Source organism: Triticum dicoccoides, chromosome 1B, assembly GCF_002162155.2.
Source record: "Triticum dicoccoides isolate Atlit2015 ecotype Zavitan chromosome 1B, WEW_v2.0, whole genome shotgun sequence".
NCBI classification, from domain to species: domain Eukaryota; kingdom Viridiplantae; phylum Streptophyta; class Magnoliopsida; order Poales; family Poaceae; genus Triticum; species Triticum dicoccoides.
Genome location: NC_041381.1, coordinates 400,135,183 through 400,154,443, shown reverse-complemented (window position 1 = coordinate 400,154,443; position 19,261 = coordinate 400,135,183). Strand labels below are relative to the sequence as shown.

At 46.6% G+C, this 19,261-nt stretch overlaps 1 long non-coding RNA gene and 1 pseudogene across 1 annotated transcript; both read right to left on the bottom strand.

Moving 5' to 3' along the window:
• Positions 1–644: 644 nt before the first annotated feature.
• On the bottom strand, positions 645–1,884 carry LOC119305671. The gene is made up of 3 exons (XR_005148739.1): positions 1,337–1,884; positions 951–1,219; positions 645–855 (listed from the first exon to the last, which is right to left on the bottom strand). It is a non-coding gene; the product is annotated as an uncharacterized LOC119305671 (long non-coding RNA).
• Positions 1,885–5,090: 3,206 nt separating this feature from the next.
• Positions 5,091–17,761, bottom strand: LOC119350414 (annotated as a pseudogene).
• Between the last annotated feature and the right edge of the window lie 1,500 nt (positions 17,762–19,261).

Genomic DNA, 19,261 nt, shown 5'->3' with positions numbered 1-19,261 from the left:
TTGAATGGTTCCAAAAAGGGGTACTTGTACTGATGCTTGCATGGGTTTGTACTAAGCGTGTTTTCACTAACTAGACTTTGCTCTGTTTTTTGGGTAATATTTTTCTCGTAAGTTTTTGACGGTTTACTGTATCGTTGCCCCTGTACTTGTATGGTTTGTATCATCGAACTGAATGGTATTTTATTCAAAAAGAAAATGTGTTTGTTTTGTTTCTTTTTTTAACTCAATATTTTTTTGACAACGTTGTTCTGAACTTCTCTCATTTTACGACTTGTACTGAGGTACTTACTAAGCAGGATTTTTATGGGGTTTCTTTTTTTGCTTGAACTTTACAATTTGAATTTCTGCCATTTTTTTATTCCAAACGGACTACCGTTTTTAACTTGTAATGAGGTACTTACTACGCCCGAACTGGGGTGGTTGTCGCGTGTCTCGGCGAGGAAGAAGACGAAGCTCGGGGGCGAGGCTGGATTCGTCCCGGTCGGTAGGATGCTGCGCAAGGCGGGGGGTGAACACATCAATGGACACATGTACTATAAAACAATGTGCATCTGTACTATCCATAACAAAAAACTAATCTAGTACGCTGTGTTGAACTTATAACTTTTTTAGCTATGAACTTGTTGTATTTTTACAATGCCAAAGCTAGCAAATAGTACAAGATTCACCCAACAAGGGGCTAATTACATAGAGCAGCTGCACTAATACAACAGTCAGATCGGTAACTAGTAGCTAGTAGCCGTGGTTACCAACACACATACACATAAATTGATAACAAGGTAATGCACAAGTTCATGTACAGTAACACTACAAGTTCAAAAAGAAACCTGAGATAATCCTCACATATTAGTTTTTCTGTAAACAAAGAAACACCGATTAGACATACGGTTAATGAGTAATTTTCGTTCAAACTTGGCCACCTAAATCCAGCAGCAATTGAGCCAACCCACCTAAATCCAGCAGCAATTGAGCCAACCGGGAAGGAGCCACCATTGAAGTACTTGGGGGATGAAGAAACATAATCATCTGGATTCCATGTGTAAATCATGGGAGCTCCTAGGCATTTGATCAAACACAACCAACGCCTAGTACTGTCAGCACCACATCTGCAGCTGCAGGAACGCCACCAACTAAACGGGTTCTGCTGATGCTGTTGAACAGCCTAGGTGGCCAAGTTTGAACGAAACTTGCAAGATGAACCCAAGGGGAGCTCCTTCACCTGCAAGATGAACAGAAAATGCACATTAAGGTGACCTGAAGAACCACCAGATGTTGAACTGAATATACACAAGATAAGGAGATGAACGTCCAGGGGGAGGTGGGGAATAGCTAGCACCTCCCGAGCTGCAGCATAGAACGGCTTAGCGCTATGTTGTAGAACGGCTTAGCGCATGTGCACAGTACCATCAACGTTGAACTTGTTGAGTCTAGATTTTTGAACCTTCGCAATAGTAATACATGTACTGGGCAGTACATGCTTCTGTTGTTGAGCAGCTGACCTACAGGAACAAAAACACTCCTGGGTGGACACACAAAATCATGATAAAAATAGTGGCAGCAAGAAGCAATCAGAAGTGAATATGCAGTAGTACTATAATGGAATATTAGTCAAAATTGAAGTTTAGATAACTATGACACACACATCATACAATAATTTTGAACTTACATAATCCTGAAACAGGAACTTCATTTTTTTAAATTTAGCAATTCTGAATGCACTAGCAATGTAATTGAATTTTTTAGACCATAGTAATTGAACTTCAAGCTCGTTTCTTTATAAAACATTTGTTTTTTCCATTTTGCACAATAATTATGACCTTGTCAGTACCTCATAAGAATTGTAGACGGCATCCTTGTCAGTACGAGTCATCAGTACTAGTGCTCTTTTTCCAAACAACAAAAGGTTGGTTCACTTTTTTTCTCATAAGCTTTTCCGGTTCACCTTGTATATGGTTTTTCAGTTGACCTTGTATATGCCTTCTCAGTTCTTTGTACATGTTTAAAAAGGAGCTCCCTTGTTTCAGTAGATGTGGAGATTGGTAAAATCTAAAGTTCAACTTTTCTGATGGGGCACTTCATAAAGCAAAGAAAAAACCAAGCAGCAAAAAGTGAAGAAAAAGAAAAGAAAGCCAAAGTGGTTCTGAGAAGAAAATGCCTACTATCGAGTAATACATTCTCTCGTTAGTCTATGGTTATTTGTTCATGAGAATGAAAAAAATAGTGGTACTATACATATTACGTGAGCTGTTCATATAAAAAATGCCTCGGTTTGTGTAACATCAGTTCTAACTTTTATAGCTTGATAAATGATTAGAAATCAACCTGAATTCATTTTGATCCATTCTCTTGTGATTTTAGGCTGAACTCCAATACTTGCATCCGCCACCCTAACGCTGGCGTGTTCCCTCAGTCCTCTCTCGACAAATCCAACAGTACAGGTTCTCCGGTGCGCCAAGTATTGCCTGTGGCGATGCCTGCATCATGGCCAATTGAGGAGATCTTGTGTATTCCACATAGAAGAAATATTGTCAGTTCAAGAATAGAGAATTTCTGTACCAGACTTAATATTAGTTTGGTGCGTATTCTATCTTCAGTCCATGAAAAATCACAGAATAGTTGGTGCGTGTGTAGAAAAATCGTCGGTGCAAGTTTCAAAATTCTGTAACTTTAGATATATCACCTAAATAAGTAATGATTTGCAGCGAGTTTCTTCAAAATTCAGTAAAGTTTAGATATATCACCCTAATATCGTCAGTGCAAGTTTCAAAATTCTGTAAGTTTAGATATATCATCAAGAAAAATCGATGGGTCACCATTTGCTTTATATTCATGTTCTCTGTAGCACAAGTAGCAAATTGGATTGACTGGGAGTGATCCCTGAACCATTTTATTAAAGTCCATGGTTTTCAACAATGCTAATGCTACTAGAAAGGAGCTGGAGGTGATGAAGCCTCTTGGCTTCTCCAATTAGCATGTTTGGCCAGTCCTGAAGCTCCTCCTCAAGCTCTTCGATGATGACTGGGCGCCCATCCAGGACGAGAGCTACCGCATCCTTGTTGACACCATACTTGATGGCAAAAGCAATGAACCTATACCTACCACTACCCGTTATGTAAAAAATGCTACTTTCGTTTTTGTTAGCCTTCCTTAATTACCACTTGATGCTCACCTTTCCAATTGCAGTTTCTAAAAAATTTTAGAGCTTCAGTCCAACTATGTTGCTTCTGCGATTATCCATATGTAGAAAATCACACTAAAGATTGTTTTGTTTTCTGAACCTAAACACATTTGTTCTATGAGCTAAAATGCATTTATTATCTCAACATAAACAGGATGGCTCTCTGAACTTAAGTGTGTGTGTTCTATGTGTATTCTGTGAGTGTTAAAGAACAATATGATGTATTTTGTTCTTGTAGAATAAAAATATGACTTATGCATTGCTTCTTGGCCCAGCTGAGAGAACCCTCATGTTAAAAAGTATAAAGCAGTTTTGAAGCAATTCCTAGTGTCTTTTGAAGCATTCAAGGTTAAAAAAGCAACGACAACCTCCTCCGTTTGAGTTGAGCATTGGTCATCGTCCAAGTTGAGGACTAGGTGTCGTCCAAGTTCAAAAAGGGTTGTATGCAAGTACAGAAGTTTGTTTTAGTGAGAAAAATGTGGGGTTCCGACAATATTATGTATGATTCATTTGTTCAACCTTAGAACTTGGTGATATTCAGTATATTTTTCTATGATGAAGACACACATGAAGTCCTGTGCAAATGATTACCCCCCTAGTGCTTCCAAGATTTGTATTTTGTTTCTTTAAATGTGTTGTGTGCCTGTTTGATGAGGTAAAGCAAAGTAAAAAAGTGAAAATGTCACTAAAGACACTTGGAAGTACAAATGTAAAAAATAAATAAGTTCTGATTCTCGTCAGGTAGGAAGTATGGAGAAGAAAACATAAGTTTTTTAAAAGAAGGGAATGGTAAAAATGTAAGTCCGTTCAACTACATAAACCATAAAGGTATGATGTGTGATGACACCGTCGGTAAGGTAAGGATGAGAAAGAAAACTAAAAACTAAAACTAAAAGAATATCGAGTGATTATTTTTTGAGAAGTACAAACTCTCTAGTACCATAAGTACCATAAATAAAAAATAAAAAATTGCATCAGTTCTAACTCAAAGGACATTAAATTTGCAAAAAAAATTGTACCAGTAAAAGTTCGGAGGAAAAAAGAAACTTAATAAATGAAAAAATGACAAGTTCACAACTACAAAAGTTGTACGTTCAAACATGACATCTCAGATAAGTTTGGGAGAAAGCTCAAATAAAAGAGAAGCCCACGGAAATTCAAATGGTAAAAGTTTAAGTCGCAAAACGCGAGAAGTCCAAAAACATCGTTGCAAAAAAAAGAGTTCAAAAAAGAAACACACAAAACATTTTCTTTTTGAAAAAATATCAATCAATTCAAGATATAAATCATGCAAGTCCGAGGACTATGATATCGTAAACCATTGAAAAGTTACGAGGAAAACCGTATCCAGAAAAAAAGTAAAGTCTAGTCTGCGAAAACATGATCAGTACAAACCCATAGGGACATCCGTTCAAGTACTTTTTTCGGAATCATTCAAAATTACTCTGTGAAAAATACCTCCTCAGTACACACATACACATAGATCAGTACGAGTACTCTGTTTTTTCTAACGTGAAAACAATACGAAGGGTCTCACCGTATTTCAAATTATTCTTCACTAGTTGTGAATTTGAGAAAATGTTCAACATGACTAAGTTTCACATTTTCAATGGCTTTGCGTAGACGTTAAACTGAAATCTTTGGCCTCTTTGAAAGTTTCGCATTTGACAATTCTTTGTGAAATTTCGTGGATAAGCAAATAAGCAATCTGGCCCTTTCAAACAGTAAATGGATTTGGATTCGTGGACAACAATAATTGATGGATGCAAATAAGCAATCTAGCCCTTTCTCTCAAAAAATATAAATCGGAAACTTGCTATATACACAATTAAGGAACAAACTGCCTCCTCTGTTTCTTCCCAAATTGAGAAGAATGCAACAAAACTAGTACTATGTACAGTATAACTGTGCTCTACTTAGCTGAACGATTAACTCCACACGACGTCCGCGTCTCTGCCATGCCGCTGTGCTTGCTGTCCTCTCGCCACGCTCCAGCGTCCGGTGGCTCGACGAGCATCCCCTGCGCCAAAGATCTCATAGTACGACCCGGCAACCATGCCGCCAAACCGTTGCTCGTCGTCGAGCTCCAGCAAGTCGCCTGACAACATGGAGAACAGCGCGCCGCTCATGATGACGGCCGGCTCCTCCGCTGGGCAAGCTACTAGAAGAACAATCTGATGCCGCTGGAACACTAAGTTGCTGTCATGATTGATAAATTTAGGTGTTTTTTTGTAGGTTCAATCTCTGAGTATTTTTTTGTGGGGAATCCAATCTTTGGTTTACCTTGTAAAAGTACCTCCTTCCGGGCTCCAATCCATTCATGAGGCCATCGAAGACGAAGCCCGGATCCCTCCACCCTACGATGTCATTCGCCAGCGCATCACACATGTGCTTCTGCTCGTACGTCCTCACCTCTGTGCCCACCTCCGTCCAGCCCTTCTCCTCCTCCTTCTCAAGCCCATACCTCAGGGCCCCCTTTCCGGCGTCCGCGCACACGAACATCACCCGCATCTCGTCGGCCCTATCGGCGAACGAGAGGTGCACCTGCTCGGGCTGCGCGGCCGAGCCCGCGAAAGAGACCTCACCGGAGTGCGCGACGTGGTGGCGGCCGTGGAGGAGCGGGTTACCGTCGTGGTCGACGTGGTGGTAGGAGTACTTTTTGGCGTGACAACAGAAGAGGCGGAACTGGTAGAGCGCCCGCAGGTTGGGGAGCCATGGGAGGGTGAGCTCTCCACGGCCGCTGCGCCAAGAGGTGGAGCAATTGAGGAAGATGTAGCCGAGAAAGTCGCGGTCGCTGGAGGTAGGGCCTGGGTTGCCAGGAGGGATCGGCCACAAGCAGCTCGGTCGACGGCTGGAGTGGCTGGCTGAACGGACGGGGGGAAGAGCAGGAGGGGCTCTTATTTGCATTTTTAATAAAAGACGATCAGTTCAACGAAAATGACAGAATCAGTACAACCGCTCGAATGCATCAGTACAAGTAGGGTAACAGAATAATATTCTGTTACGCGTAACAGAATAACCCATATATATATATATTTGTGTTCTGTCCTCTACAACATTCACTTATAGCTATGTCTTCATTCTTGAATCTTTATTGATCTAAGTGAATGTGATCGGAACCTAACCTATTCTGTGCTTCTACCTCAATTCTATCTGTCCAAATCATATGCATTCTATTGAAACCTGTTGATTGTCCTCTCTGAGTCCTTGTCAGCAAAAGACAAATTTGACAAACATTTAAATCTGTTTTAATGTTGTATCCTTATTGCCTGAAAACCAGAGAAGCCGGAACGACCACCCGACAATCCACGCGTGCGTGGGAACATGGAACAACTTTCAATGAGTTGAATGCATGCCACGTGTCTCTCAGATGTGAACCGCCAGGGGCACCTGCATAATTGCGCTACGCCGCCCTCCTTCTTCTTATAAATACTCAACCGTGCGGTCAATATATGTTCTTCCACCTCGCCACCTCACACAAACCCTAGCGCCTCCGCTAGCTCACGTCGATGCCGGAGATGAAGCGATTAGCTGCCGCGATTTCTTCGACGCCGTCCTCACGCCGGCCGCGGACCTCATCCTCTCCGCCACTGCCGTAGGTGTCTTCCGCCGCCAAGTTAGGGCGCGGGAGATTGAACTGCTCAGCTTCTCTTCCAACCTCGTCTAGCAGTTCTCAGCGGTAATTAAATCTTACTTTTTACTGCCTTTTTGATCCGTCAAATCCATACACTACAACCAAAAGTGCTTTCTTCACTTCCAAATCTGGATCTGGTCTCATCTGCATCTCATATCATGCCAAGTATATTCACTTATGCTTCATAACTAGTTAGATTCCTCACTTGTACTTATTCATGGATTCGTACAAATCTGGAACCAACTCTCTCCATATAAGTGAATGTCTTCGCACTATGAGGTCAATGTCTTCTAAACTGATTTATCTTCAAAATCTTCTGAGAATGCATATGACCTCTTCCCCATCCCTCGCATCTCTAATGTTGTCACAGGTACATGTCCGTGGGAGAATCCCTTGGTTCTCATAGTCTGCATTCATTTGCAGAATACTTATAGCGTCACATTGAATCTCCTGAAGCCAGTTCTTGTCTGACCAGCAGACAGAAGCCGTTCACTGTGTTGAATCCAATCAGTCTAAATATTATGGCTTCAGAGAAGTCTACATGGAAAGGTGGCAGGCAACACCGTGGCAACACTGCTCTTGATTTGCCCCCTGATCTGTATGAACTGTACAAGTCAGATCCTGAAGAAAACTACAACCAGCGCAAGAATCGGATTCAGTGGATCCGAAGATATTGGCTAAGGAATGGTTCAAGTATAGGTTTGTCACGCCTGAATACGCTGAAAAGAATGCCATCAAGCGCCCATGGGGTGATTGTCTATACGCGGCTTGGTGCCTAAGAGCGAGGCTGAAGCCATTGAGCGAAAATTCTATCCTTGCATGGTCAGAGGACCACAACCTGAAGCCGCCAACCCATCTTCTCTGTTATGGTGTCGTGAAGACAATCTTTTCAAGCGCAACTATCAGTTTGCAAAAGATTCGGCCGCCAAGAACCACAAGGAGTTTGTCCTCAACTTCAACCCTGGCCCCTCCGCTCCAAGATCTGATGGGACACGTGAAGCTAATGAGAACAGAATTGGCCCCTTCGCCAATTTTGATGGGCTTCTATCTCACATTGCTGCTCAGAGAGCAGCAGTGGATCAATCTGCCGGAGGAGCTGATTCTGAAGATGCTTCCCCACCTCCGAAGGAGAAAAAGAAGAAGAAGGCAAAAGCTTCAAAGCCATCTGCTTCACCAAAAGCTTCAACAAGGAAGACTCTGAAGACTACACCGCCTGAATCCAGTGTGCAGTCTAAAGCCTTATTTCACGTGTCCAAGAGAACCAAGAAGCCATTGCCCAAGAAGGCCACCGGGCAACCCCTGACATCATTTGCTGTTCTGTGCAACGAAGATGACACCATTGATCTGTCCAACGATGAAGATCTTGGTGATGATGCTCTAGAGATGCTTACCAAGAGCAAGCAAGAGGCAGAAATCTTCAACGATCTGCCCCTCTTTGATGTTGATATTCTGAATAACTTCATCGATGAGTGGTTCAACGACCAATGCATTAGTATTGATGATGTTCAGCTTCCTATGGACATCAGCGTTACCTTCCATGGAGCCATTGCTACTGAGTTGGCCTTGGCTCAGAAGATTGTTGAGCTGAAGAACAAAATTGATTATGAGAAGGCTCACTTCAATAAGAATATGGCCAAGCTCAGCGTGGCAGATGTTCAAATCTTCAAGAAGATGTTGCATGACCTCAAGGAGGAGTTCCACAAGAAGCGTACCAAAGCTAAATGCTCACTAGAGGGCATGAAGTATTTCGCTCAGAAATGCGTTTAAGCTCACAATGAAGCTGAGAAGCGCAAACCTCTTGGGTGCCCTGGCATCAATATCAGGATGGCTGCCAAACAAAAGAAGCTTGTTGTGACACAGACTGAAGCACCAAGGCAGGAAGAACCTCGCATTGTTTTCCCTACCAGCATGACATGCTCGAAGCCTAAGGTCCCCTCAGCGGCTTCAGAGCTGAAGAAAACAAGGGCAGCTGAAGCCGGAGCCAAGAAGCGTAAGCACAAGGACGCATCTGACGATGCCCCTTCCAAGAAGAAGTTGAAGACTAAGGGAACTAAGTCTTCAAAGAAAGAGCATGTTGCGGCCCCTCAGCCTCTCATTGTTGAACCCATCTCAGTTTCTCCTCCTGCTGCCGACAACCAAGATCGATGTGTTGTGATCCACCAGCCTGCTTCCACAGAGGCTCATGAAGATGAACAAGTTCCAGCTGTTGACCCCAATGCAGCTGAAGACATTTGTCGTGAAGACAATGTTATTGATGATGAAGTCCTTCCTCAACTCGAGCATCAGTTGGTATCATCACCTGCTCCAATGAGCAGCAAATACATTAGCATTGGTCATCCATTAACGCCAATTGCTCAAGATGATTCCTGGGTTGAGAGCCCACAAGAAGAAACCCCAGTTCATGATGAGACACCCTGTACTCCCCCAGCACAAGTTACCAATCCGCTACTGAATGATGACAACTACATGGAGACCACTCCATCACCAAAGGCGTCGCCCGTGTTTCAACGGCTTTGCAAAGGTCTTAGGCCATCAGTCTCCATGTCAACCATCCCAGAAGAAGATTCACAACAATCCAGTTCAATGGCATGTCAAGTGTTCCCTGAAGAGAATCCTTTTGTGAAGGTTCCAGAGTCTGAAGCTAAAGTTGCTGAAGACATTCTGGTTGCATCAGCCAAAGAAGAAGAAAGAAGAGAAGAGAGAGTTGCCACACCCCCTGCCGCAAACCAAGTCATTCTCAAGGAGAATGTGATTATGCCAGACCCTCCGGTCGTTGACCAAATGGAGGTTCAAAACAATGAGGCTGCCACAAACACTGCGAAAGCCAATGACCCTGTCTTGGCTGAAGATCATGTGGAGCCTGAAGCTAATGTTGTGCCTGAAGCCAATGTGAATCATGAAGCTTCTGTGACGCTTGTCCCCACTGATGGTGTTGTTCCTCCCCCAAGGCCTCACACAATGGAAACGACCTACAATCGTGATGGGGAGTTGGTCATAGTTCGCTGGCCAATCCTGGTTCCTCCCACTGCTCCCGGATCACAATATGACTATCATGTGGAGCAGCAACCATAGGTTCAGAAGCCAAAGCCTAGGCTGCCAAGGCTTCTAGGTGCTGCTACATCGTCAGGATCGTTCAGTGTCAACAGCTTCAGAGCACACAATACCTTCTTTGACAAGGACAAGAACCCATACTCGTAGCCAAAGATCTCTTCAGATTGCTTCTGGAGCCATCAACAGCGCAACTATTACTCATGTGTCCTCTACAATCAAGAGAGAATCTTTTCTCACATGCGTCTTGATTGTGAAGCTATTGATGGGCTCCCCTGTCTTGAAGAAGCTCTGGACTACTTTCGGGATGCTGGTCTTCTCCAATTTGTCACTGCCAAAGAGCACTGGAATGAAGAGCTTCTGCTGCAGTTCTATGCTACTCTTCACATTCATGGCTACAACAGGGATCCGAAGACATGGATCCTCAAGTGGATGACAGGTGATGTGCACCATGAAGCAAAAGCTCAAGACATCATTGAGCTTACCTCCCTGCCCACTCCAGGTGAATTATATGAGCCTAGTTGTCAGTGTCATAGAGAAGAACTGCAGAGTATTTTTCAGAGGCATGAACCCAATATGAGTCAGATGCTCAGCATGATGAAGCCATTGCCTCAAGATGCATAATATACCAAGGAATTCTTTGTCAAGGACCTCGAGTACTTGCCCTGCACAGTCTATCATATACCGAGGCGTACTCTATGTCCAATCAAGGGACATTCTTCTGAAGCCAAACTTGAAGGCACTATGAAGACTTTGGTATTCTATATTGTCAATGGCATCAGATTCAACTCCCAGGATTTCTTCATCAGGCAATTTGCTGCATCTGGTATTGATCTATTTGGCCTGAATTTTATGCTCCATGGGTGATGCGCCTGATCAAACTTCACTCTTCTGTCGATTATCAACCTTCAGAACGCAACCATCTTGTCTTTCTGCCTGAGGTTGATCTGTCAGTTGAAGCCATCTACCCCGAGCCTGCTAAGGAGCCGATATATCTTCATAATGTTGATCATCAAAGCTTCACTCAACCAATGGAAGGCATCCATGTCCCCAATGCTGCTATTCCTGCTTATCCTCTGGCTGGCAATGTGTGTATGCCTCATCGTGCAAATACCGAAGCCACTGCCAATACAATAGCTCAAAGGCCTCAAAAGCGTTCTCGTGTACTCAATAACCGCGAGCTGCTTGTGGCCTTACATCAGAAGCAGGACAAGCACCATGGATGGCTAAAGCGTCGAATGCAGAGTCTCTTGGTGGATATCAAGCGCATTCGCAACCTGGCCACCAAGAACTCATTTGTTGCCCATGAAAACTCAGGGCGGTCCTGGAAGAGCCTCACTCTGCTGTGTTCTGAAGATGATCTTCGTGCAGATGGCTTTACTGAGGGCTTCAAGTTTGATTCCAGGCCTCCACCAAATGCAAGCTAGCGCCGCACTCCCTCACTTGAAGATTCTGGGTATTAACCTTCAGCTGCAACTGTTGTTGCAAATGTCGTTGATGAAGAAGACGACGCTACTTCACCGACCATGGCTACACTGCATCTCGACCCTGCACCAGGCCCGTCTGCACCACCAAAATCCAACGCCGACCTTGCTCCTTCTGGGAACGAGTAGACGCTCTATGTCTTCAAACCTTTTTGGTCATTACTGACAAAAGGGGGAAAAGCATATGACTTGATAGTCTTCAAGCGGGTCCTTATGGGTGGTTGCATTATTTTGCCAAGTTTTTACAACTCGCGTCTTTTGATACATTTGGTTCTTGAGTTGTAACACTTAAACTCAATGGTCGTCTACTACTTTTTCTGCTACTCTGTGATGTGATGATAAATTCTGCATGAAGTCATTTTGCAGACGTCCATTTTCCCTTATGCATATCATTTACTTCATTATCTACTTATATGCATAATGTATTGTCTTCACACTTTGAAGATGGCCTCCACAAAGCAAAACCTGCCATGTGCATTTGCATTCAAAAGGAAATCATTTATATGCACATCGTCAGGGGGGAGCCTCGTCATATGTATGAAGACAATACTCACAACACTAAACTATCACATACTTTTATCCCCGTTGAAAACTTCAACCTGTTTGTCATCAATCACAAAAAAGGGGGAGATTGTAAGTGCATCTAGTGCCACCCCTAGTTGGTTTTGGAGTATTGACGACAAACTTGGTTGAGGGACTAATGTGTTTGTGAGAATTGCAGGATAACACAGGTAGTAGTCCCATATTGATTTGGTTTACCTACCAGAGATGACCTAAAAATGTGTGAAGACATTGAAGACAATGGTGGTCTGTGAAGATATTCACCTTGAAGACTATGGCAAGAGAAGACATCGTATGAAGACTATGGAGTGCGAAGACATAGTTGTTTCGTAGTTTCCTTTTCTTCTTTGTTGGGTCATAGGAACCACCATACTGTTAAGTGGGGTCTGAGTGAACAAAGTCAGAGTGACTGAAGTGATGCTCAACCAAATCCTATGTCTTCGAGCAAAGACAATGAGAGCAAATCTTATCGAGAGCTGGATAAGTGCTTTACTTTTAGCCCAAGTAAAGTTGTCGTGTGTGTTTGAAATCTAACCGTTGGACACGTGTCAGTTCCTTAGTGACCCAGGGTCATTTTGGACAAATCAGGTCGGGCTGCCTCCTGGCTATAAATAGCCCACCCCCTACACCATAAATTGGTGGCTACTCAGAGTTAGTGCACGACTTTTGTCAATTAAGAGCAACCCACCTCCGAAGCCTTTGAGAGAGTAATCCTTGCAAGGACAAAGCCCAAAACACCCAGAGCCAAAGAGTGTTAGGCATCACTAAAGTCTTTCTGTCTGCGTGATCTGAAGACTTATTACACTTGAGGACTGTGAATCCTCCAGCCGGTTAGGCGTCGCGTTTTGAGCATCCAAGAGTCATTGTGGATTGCCGGTGAACGAAGTTTGTGAAGGTTTGGAAGTCTCCCTTGAAGACTTACCAGAGTGATTGGACGAGGACCAAGTGTTCTTAGCTCAAGGGGAATAAGGTGAAGACACAGTCTTCTGAGTTGAATCTCAGCCTCCCTAACCAGACGTACAGTTGTCACAACAACTGGAACTGGTCCAACAAATCCCTTGTTCTCTCCGAGCAACTGGTTCTATCCTTCCTCTTTTATTACTTACTATTTATCTTCATGAAGTCATTGCCCATTTGCATGATCTGATTGACTTCACTGAGTGAAGACTGTTTATTGTTTGGCTTCATACGATCTTCCATCCTGATCTTTACTACCTAGCTGTTGATAGTCTTCGTTCTTTCACTTTGTTGCTTACTTGACTATGGCTTGTCTAGTGTAGTCTACCTTCCGTTGCATATCAATAGGTTCATTTCTGTTGTTTGTCTTCAAAGCACCCCTATTTTGAAGACTTTCATAAAAATCGCCTATTCACCCCCCTCTAGTCGAATACTAGCACTTTCAATATGCACAAGCTCAGTGTGGCAGACGTGCAAATTTTCAAGAAGATGTTGCATGACCTCAAGACTGAATTTCACAAGAAGCGTGAAGAAGCCAAAGGCTCTAGACAGCGCATGAAGGCTTATGCTCAGAAATGTGTGCAAGCACACAATGAAGCTGAAAAGAGGAAAGCTCTTGGGCGTCCTGGCATCGACCCCAGAATGGCTGCTAAGAAGAACAAGAAGCCTGCCGAAGCTAATCCTGATGCTCCAAGGCAGGGACAACCCAACATTGTCTTCCCTGCCAACATGACTAGCTCGAAGCCAAAGGTCCCTGAGGGAGTCCTGGATAAGGGGGTATCCGGACAGCCGGACTATACACTTTGGTCGGACTGTTGGACTATGAAGATACAAGATCGAAGACTTTGTCCCGTGTCCGGATGGGACTCTCCTTGGCGTGGAAGGCAAGCTTGGCGATTCGGATGTAGATCTCCTCTGTAAACCGACTCTGTGTAACCCTAGCCCCCTCCGGTGTCTATATAAACCGGAGGGTTTAGTCCATAGAACACAACAACGATCATACCATAGGCTAGCTTCTAGGATTTAGCCTCTCTGATCTCGTGGTAGATCAACTCTTGTAATACTCATATCATCAAGATCAATCAAGCAGGAAGTAGGGTATTACCTCTATCGACAGGGCCCGAACCTGGGGTAAACATCGTGTCCCTAGTCTCCTATTACCATTAGCCTTAGACGCATAGTTCGGGACCCCCTACCCGAGATCTGCCGGTTTTGACACCGACATTGGTGCTTTCATTGAGAGTTCCTCTGTGTCGTCGTTGTAAGGCTCGATGGCTTCTCCAACCTTCAACAAGTCCGTCCTGGGTGAGACTTTTCTCCCCGGACAGATCTTCGTGTTCGGCGGCTTCGCACTGCGGGCCAACTCACTTGGCCATCTGGAGCAGATTGATAGCTACACCCCTGGCCATCAGGTCAGGTTCGGAAACCTAAACTACACTTTCGACATCCACGGAGACTTGATCTTTGACGGATTTGGGCCCGTGTCAGGAGCAACGAATGATCACGACGTGCATGACCTAGATCTACAGTCGGACAGTATTCGGAACGTCGCACCTGCTACAGCTCCGGACTTTGTTCCGGAGCAGGTCATGCCTTCCGAAGATGGGTGGATGGACCCCGCCCCGAAGGCGCATGCTCATCGGCGTTGGAGCCGAACACAGATTCCTCTCCTCAGGAAATCTGTACCTTCGGACCCCCGGACTCATCTCCGGTAGTGTGTTCTGGACCGCATGCATCCGTGCCCATCGAATCTAATTGGGCTCCAGTCATGGAATTCGCCGCCGTGGATATCTTTTAGCACTCACCCTTCAGAGACATGCTAAATTCATTAAGGTCTCTCTCTCTCTCTCTCTGTCAGAAGACTCCTGGCCAAACTATGTCCGGCCCGTGTGGGATATAGAGGACGAAGAAAATTGCAACCCACCCACCACCCACTTTGTAGCCACTGTCGATGACCTAACAGACATGCTTGACATCAACCCCAATAACATCGACGGTATGGACGTTGATGTAGGGGAAGATCCGGAATCACCGCCCATGGGGCGCTGGCCAGCCACTTCATCATATGACGTCTACATGGTGGACACGCCCAAGAAGACAATGGTGACAAAAAGGACACAACAAAGGATAAACCCCCCGGGCAAAAAGAAAAATGACGGCGTAGGCGCCGCCTCAGGTCCAGTCACAGTAAAAATAGCGATAACAACCCAAAACAGGATGACACTCCGGTTGATTCCGAAGGCAACAACAACCATAGGGACCCAGTGATGGAGCAAGACAAACCAGGTCATGTCGAACACAGCCCGGAGCAGATGCCCGATCACATAAATTCAGAGGGCCAAACTCATCATGCTACCTCCAAAGAAGAGAACAGTCCAGTTGACGATGTGTTCATCATCCTGGAAGAACATTCGGAACAAGATAACCTCCGCAGAAAACTCCTAGCCATAGCGCGGAGTCTAAAGAAGCAGAAGCAAAGGCTTAAGGCCGCACAGGATACGCTCAACCGAAGATGGAATAAGTTGCTGGACACCGAGGGGAAATGTGGTGATAATCACCACACAAAGAGCTACCCAAAGCGCAAACTGCTACCCGAATTTGACGATGAAGCCGCAGCACCCGTTCGACCCAAAAACAATTCGGCTACTCAGCCGGACCAACCACCTCATGGTCGCGATAGAGCAACCACCGATACCGCACACGATTTACGAGAGCTCCTGGACAAAAAGGCCAGTGCGGCCAGATCCATCTATGGGTCCAGAGGACATGCTCCGACGCGGGATTATGGTCACCACAACGATCATACTGATCGAATACTAGTCCAGAATCAACACCGGGAGCAACAGCAGCCGGCAGCATGCCGCGACACAGCCAGATACAGAGGGGCTTGTTGGGGATATACATAACAGGTAGGCCCACGAAGGGTCGAAATATCATGAAGCATGGGGTCCACACAACATGTGGGTCCAGGTCAATTTCATACAGACACACTATCCACTCGGACAAGCAGCATACTATCCACTCGACCAAGCAACATACCATCCACTCGGATGACGGTTCACCACTCGACCGTACGACTCACTCGGATATACGAAGACCAGCAGGCAGCAAGGCAGTCGGCATCTTTCTAATAGTGAGGGCTTAATAGCGGGCTGGCATTATGGCATTCATACCCCACTTTGTAACATAGGAGGTGAGGGGGTGGCGCACTCTATATAAGCCACCCCCACCACTAGACTTGGGGGGTCTTTTCTTCCACCTCTCTCTCTTTTCACCATTAGTCTCGGGACTTAGCTCAGGCATGGGGATCCGTTCCTCTCTCTCTCACACACATATTGTAATCTCCGGATATATACTCAGATAAAACAAAGCCTCTCCGGAGCACGAGACGTAGGGTTGTTATCTCCACCGTGAGATGCCCGAACTCGCTAAAACCACCGTGTCACCCATATGCATCTCGATAGATCATGCTCCGTTCTCCTACCCCTCTCTTACTGTCAGACTTAGAACCACGACAGTTGGCGCCCACCGTGGGGCATGGCGTCTATCGAGCCATGATGCAAATGGTTTTATTTCTTCGATCTTCGTCCGTCGATCAACAATCCTCAATGGAGGGTTTGATCCAGGATGTTCCGGACATCACTCCATTTACAGGAGGATAAAATACTCCTAATCATACAAAAGTATCAGGGAGTTGCTCATCTCAAACTTATCCTCTTTACAATCAAACATTACAATGATCTAACAATGGTTTATTCTTCTTATGTATGCACACGAGCTTATACAAAAGAACGCCTCCTTTTGTTTCGATTGGTGGCTCGGCTCCTGGACGATAAAGCGTCGTCGTCCGCCCATCATCATCTGCGAACTCATCTGCGACGCCATCGCCGAGTGCCCGCACACGCACAGCCGCTAAAGCTCGGCCTGGTTCCCCGACCGGCTGAGCACGACGGCCGGCGGTCGACCCAATTCCTTGGGCGACAAGGCGCTGCTACCGGCAATCCGCCAAATTCCGCGGGTGTCGAAGCACGACTCAGACCGGCGCACGGCTCCGGCTCCCCGAGCAGTGAAGCACGATCACCAGCGCTCGCGTCAGCCTCGCCCATGGCTGCGTCGACCCGCGACTGGACTGCGGCCAGCTGCTCATCCTCCCTCGTCAGCTTCTCCAGCGTGGTGGCTGTGGCACGCGCGCGGGTCCACCCGTCGCTCCTTCGGGTGCGCGGTTCTTCGCTCCATCGCCGTTTGCTGGTCATGGTTTTCCTTTCTCCTTTAACCATGCAAGGTGAGTGGGCCATCTCCTCCTTGATTACCTGCATGCAGGTTAATGCGGTGTACAGGCAACGGAAGGGCCAACGTCAAATTAATTGGCTGCCTCATTAAGCGGCCAATTGATGGATTACTAACGCCACTTATCTGATTGCTAGACCACGGACCCTAGTTAATTCGTGCATGCATGCATGTATGACTGACCATCAGGCCTTGAATTTCCTGGCCGTGCTTGCTAGTAACTTGCAAGGTCACCCGATGAATCTTCCTCTCAGACAGCTGCGAACCTGATTCGTCCAGAGTTCACACAGATGAATCCAATCGGATGCAGACTCAAGTTCACTATGCCATGGGCCCTAGTTCACTCGGCCACCTACGCGTCGTTGCTGGACGCGTCTTCATCACTCAGCGGCCCGCGCATCGCCATTCTGCGGTGTCCCTCGTCAACCACGCGGCGACAACCGCGGCGGTGGGTGCACGGACCGGACGCAGCACCAATGTCGAGGCTGCCCACGTCTCTGATCACAACATGACGGGAGCCACCGGGTCTCCGCCCGCGCGCAGCCTCGCACTCGGATTCATCTCAGCCGCCTCACCTTGCGATGGATCCGCGCCAAAAACTGCCGCCGCCATGGCTGATCAGGGAGCTCTGCACCCTGCCTTCCACTTTCCTTCTAATCTTAATTCCATCCCATTTATCTCATGCATGCAGGAGATAAATGGCTGTGGGAAACGTCCATTGCATGCACGAATGGCTTTGACTCTCAGTTAATTAGCGTTAAACCACTTGCATGCAGATTAATTCGGCACTAGATGTGGACAAACTTCCCCCACGCGCTTTGGATCCAGTCTGCCTGCAAGCGATCAAGCCGCCCGCCTCCATCAAATGGGATAGTGCTTGTGGGCACATCCAGGCCGAAGCTCACCGAGGCCTCCAAGCCCAGCACTCCGCGTCGGCCTGCCCAGTCAGCTCCACACCGACTAGATCGCAGCACAGTTGTGATTTCCTCGGACCAGCGGGTGCACTCGGATGAGGAGTCCACTCGGACTGCACTCACTCGACTGTGAAGCCCATGGGTTCACTCGGCCGGTTCGCCTGGTACTACTTGGTCGGCTAACATAACATCATCGACAACAACAGCGGCAGTTACGGCGGCCGGTCCGCATCACCTTTGTTCCAAGAACGGCTCGGCTCTCGAACGGTGACGCGCCTCTACTTCACCAGGACGCCCCGCGCATCGTCACTCCGCGGCATGCGTCTACATCATTCGGATGCTTCGCGCGTCGCCACTCTGCGGGACGCGTCTACGTCACTCGGATGCCTCGCTGGTCGCCACTGCGCGGCACGCGCCTCTACTTCACCAGGACGCCCCGCGCATCGTCACTCCGGGCCACGCGTCTACATCATCCGGACGCTCCGCGCGTCGCCACTCTGCGGGACGCGTCTACGTCACTCAGATGCCTCGCTCGTCGCCACTGCGCGGCACGCACCTCTACTTCACCAGGACGCCCCGTGCATCGTCACTCCGCGGCACACGTCTACATCATCCGGACGCTCCGTGTGTCGCCACTCTGCGGGACGCGTCTACGTTACTCGGACGCCTCGCATCGGTTGGTCACCTCATCACCACTCGACCGCTCTGGGCCTCGTCAATCGGTTGGTCACCTCATCACCACTCGACCGCTCCGGGCCTCGTCAATCGGTTGGTCACCTCATCACCACTCGGTAACCCCGCAACACAGTTTTTACAATCTCATAAATGATTGTTATTCTTTTTATATGCTCTCAATCCCCCAGTGGGTGACTTAGTTGCGAATCCGTCTCGCCTAAGTTTCAAAAAATCCTACCGAGTGGAGAGCAACCCTCCCACTCGGGGGCTTAGCTGCAGTCCAGTACTCGCCTAAGTTTCAAAAAAATCCTACCGAGTGGAGAGCAAACCTCCCACTCGGGGGCTTAGCTGCAGTCCAGTACTCGCCTAAGTTTCAAAAAATCCTACCGAGTGGAGAGCAACCCTCCCACTCGGGGGCTTAGCTGCAGTCCAGTACTCGCCTAAGTTTCAAAAAAATCCTACCGAGTGGAGAGCAAACCTCCCACTCGGGGGCTTAGCTGCAGTCCAGTACTCGCCTAAGTTT